The sequence below is a fragment of the Sylvia atricapilla genome, chromosome 3, assembly GCF_009819655.1.
Source record: "Sylvia atricapilla isolate bSylAtr1 chromosome 3, bSylAtr1.pri, whole genome shotgun sequence".
Taxonomy (NCBI): Eukaryota; Metazoa; Chordata; class Aves; order Passeriformes; family Sylviidae; genus Sylvia; species Sylvia atricapilla.
Window position 1 is genome coordinate 63,269,761 of NC_089142.1, and position 4,339 is coordinate 63,274,099.

Here is a 4,339-nt window from a genome sequence, read left to right on the forward strand (position 1 = left end):
CCAGGGCATGACTAACAAAGCAAGGGCCCTCTCCAGATGTCTGCGTGGTGCAGGGCACTTGAGCAGGCTCAGGATGCTTTAGGTTCCCTGCATAACAGATCTCACATCACTGACACGTAGCAACAGGGGCAGCTAAGTGCTGCTGCTTTTTGCCTTGCTTTTCCACGACAGCCTTTTGTAGATAAATAGTTCTCAGAAGAAGGTGACAAGCATATCAGAGATGATGGAGGCAGAACACAGAAGGAAAACAATTCAGCTCAGTCTTATCCATGCTGGCTCTCTCCAAGGCTACCAACTTCCCACATCTTGTACCTGCAAGCAATAAGCTGCACAGAGCCAGGCCAGTGGGTCTGCAAGGAGCCAGGTCCATGATGCCCTTGGCTGTGAGCATTGCTTCAACTCCAGTATGGTGGGACAGCAGACATAAAGAAGTGGAACAGGGACTCTTCCAGCTAGAGGCAGAGGAAGTTAAATTTAATGAGGCATAAGCATTGCCACTTTTTAAGTGAGGAACTGCTTACAAAATCAACAGGAAGAATTGCTGTAAAACTTCTGACTGGAAATGGCCCTTACTCTGCACTTTTTACTCCAACCAACCTGGCTGCTGCACTGCCTGAAGCAATGGATTACACTTTGTGTGCTATTGTGCTCCCAGCCATTCAGTTTCCATGTTCCACTGGCTGTATGCTGAGGTCTGCAGCCTGATCCCATTTTGCCATCAACCTGGCAGCCAAATCTAGCCATGACTGCACCAATGGAGAGGCTGTCCAATGGCAAGGAAAGACTTCCACACAGTTCAATACATTCTTTGGCAGAAAACAGATTTAAAAGCAAGCTAAATTCAATTATTTGCATAACTGGAATATCCTTGTTAGAGGGATTGTAACCATAGCAATCACTTAAACAAAGCTTTAAAGAAAATACTCCCTTGTTATTAAAATATTGTTTCTAGATTCTGACTCAGTTTTCTAATTGTAGAGGCATCCGTGGACGGCAGGGACAAGGAACTCTGCAGACCTGAGATATTCTAGAAACATGTGGTTTTATTGCAAGGGTCGTGGGTAAAGAGAGCCTGCTTCCAGCCACCAGCCTCGGCTGAAGGGAAGCCCTTAAAGAGAGAGGGAGAGATGGGGGGGGGGGGGGGGGTATGAAGTAAGGGAGGTAAAAAAGCTATGAGGGGTAAGGGAGGTAAGAAGAGTGCCAGGGTCAGGGTGGTAGGAGAGAGGGAGGTAGAAGAAGCAGAGGGAGAGAGCGGGCAAGAGAAGGGGCAAAGAGGCAAGATGAAAAAAGAGCGAGAAGAGAGCAAGGACCTTGTTACAGTACATCGTATTTCCTTTTGTGTTGAATATTCTAATTTACAGAGACCAACTGGCGCAAAAAACCTACAAACTTTGCATGCAACCTATGAGAACTACTAAATTACCATATCATCCTATATTCTAAACTCTAAAGACTACTCTTCCTATCTACTTTTTCCTTGATGCCTTGGCAGGGTGGAGAAGGGATGTATTCTTGGGTCCGTTTGTTTTCTGTCCTTCAACCTATCTCCAGTTAATCACTATTTTCCTGACTGCCATGCCTACATCTCAAAGCTGGCCTTCATTTCTATTTCACTCACAGATTTTATATATCTAGTATTTCTTACCAATCATATCCATAAGCACTCCTTTCCCATCTTTCCCAACATTTAATCTTCCTCGTTTCTGATCTCTGAGGTGCTGTCTGCCTCCAGGTCTTATAAAACACACGGAAAAGATAGAGCTCAGCTCAGAGACACCAAAGTATCCTCAGCTAGTACTTGTGCCAATAGAATGATACTTCCTAAATATACAAATACAAAAGGATCAGGTTGTCATGCGGAGATTGGGAGGTTTGCAAACATTATACAAGTAATCAGCTAGCAAGGATGTTTCTCAGAACAAGTCTCAGGCAATTAAACTGAGCCTACATTAATCACATTGCAAACACAGAGTATTACTTCAGTTGGAGCCAGATTCATCTAAAAGATCATGCACTGAAAAATAAATAAATAAATAAATAAATAAAAAATTAGGGGGAAAATGCTTATGTATTTGGCAATTGGCAATATACATTAGGTTCCCTTGATATTATGGCTGGATTATCTTCTATCTCCATGGACTCCATTGCAGAGTTATGACTCTCGTATTAGTAAGAGTCATGCAGACATCACATAAAGGCAGCATTGATTTGTTATTCTGTAACTCTATCTGAATAACCAGGGAGAATTTATTTTGAAAAGAATCAGCCAGAGCCTTTTACCTTTTTCAGCTGCCTATTAAATGAGTATGTAGTCAGGAAAATGGGACACAGAAACCATGAGATGGATGTGATCTGCACACGTGTTTTTCTCACAAGAAAACAAGTACAGTGCATGTTTAACAAAAGGGAGTAGCTTCAGGGTTACATTATATAATGGAGCTGAATGCAAACTCTTGAATACACAGCACCTCGGGGAGGTACATTAGGAAAGGTACAAAAAGAAAAGTATTTTCTTCATGCGAGGAAGGAGAAAATTTCTTCTTCAAAGATGACTTGAGAGTCCCTCCTGGATGCCACCACAGTTGGTTTGGCTCTGAAAACAAGCCCATGCATTTTGGATCAGGTGGTTGTGGATTAAGGAGCTATACCAGCTGCTTTAGCTTCTCTCTCCATCCCATTGATGTCGGTTGAACATTACTGAACAAAAAGCAAACATGCATGAAGCTCAGTGACTAACAGATGTATTTAAGGCAAAAAAAAAAACAAAACAAAACAACAACAACAACAACAAAAAAAAAAAAAAAAAAAAAAAAAAAAAAAACCCACAACAAAAAACTCATGTATCAAGTCAATGACAAAGTACTGCAGCAGCAGCTGTTTTGGAAAGCAGGGTTTTTTTACATGCCCAGGTTCAGAATGAACAGAAATTGTTTCATATAATACTGTCAGAATAGAAATCAAATACAAATGTATCTGTGTGAAACCTGGGCATGTATTTTTAGGTGCACACACCCACACACATATGCAGCCTGAATAGTTCATTCCCCTCCTCTGACATAATCAGGAATGCCTTCAAGAAGAAAATGAGCCCAGGCATGTTCCTAACTCAATCTGCCTGTGCCACCCCTATTTTAACTACATACTGTATCATGTAATGGCTTGAAAAGCTTTTTATTTCCCTGACGTTTTCCTTCCTCTATATTGTCATAATGCTACTCAGTTTCTTTTAGCAACACAGTAACACAGATGATCAAACCTGAAATTCTGCAGTTTAGCATTCAGTACCAAAGACTCCAGTAATTATGCTAGAGGAACATTCTCTCCAAAATATTAGTTCTCCTGTCCTCTTTCCACATTGACTTAAGGCTTAAACCATGACCTAAGCATGACTTTCAGCAAAGTATCAATATGGAATCACTGCAGTCACTTGCCATTAGCTGATGGCAGCTTATTTACATTCCCATCCCATGAGCAGATACTCATATTTTAAGCAGCAGTTATCCAGAAGGCTTTTCATTAATACACACATTGTCAGTTTCAAGGTTATTCAGACCAGCCGCAGTATCTGCTTCCAAAATTAAACCTGCACAGCTACAGAGGGCTCTTTAGAGTTCCCAAATCTCCAAATCCCACCTTATGCCTCCTGAACTGTGGCACTCCTTCCTTCCCAGCAGTATTTGCTTTACCTTTTGTATGTCCAGATGGTCTTGATCACTTGCATCCTTCCAGAACTTCTCTATGGTAATATATAATGGCTGAAAAAATCATCCTATAAGCATATGGAGCAAAGTTTGCTAAAATGGATGATTTCATTATTAGTTAGACTGCTGAAAAACCTGAGATAGGAAGCAAAGATTTGCAGCTGTGTTTCAGAGACAAACTGTTCTGTCATAATGTGGGAAACCCTTTTGCCCTACGTGCTACCCTGTGTGTTCTTCCCTCCAGAAACTCTTCTGATATTTCATAGGCATCAGAGGGTGCTAACATACTCCACCAGGAGTGAAGGACTCAGCACTCTGTCCTCCATTCAGCCAACAGGCAGCAGCTGGCACAGCAGACCAGCATTCCTGAAACTGCTCCTGCAGGACTGACTGCGCTGCAGAAGGAGCACTTCTGACATCAGCAAAGTGAACAGGAGTTCAGTTTGGCAAGGCGACAGATCACACAGCTCCACCATCACCCCTGTAGGACAACAGTCTTCAGAGCAACAACAACAAAGCTTCATTTCAACTGACACCAGTTTTACTGTGCCCTTTAAACTTAAGGCAACTGGAATAATTCTATAAAGAGCAGGTGTAAGAAACTACTCCAGAGAATGGGGAAAGAAGAACTCACACCA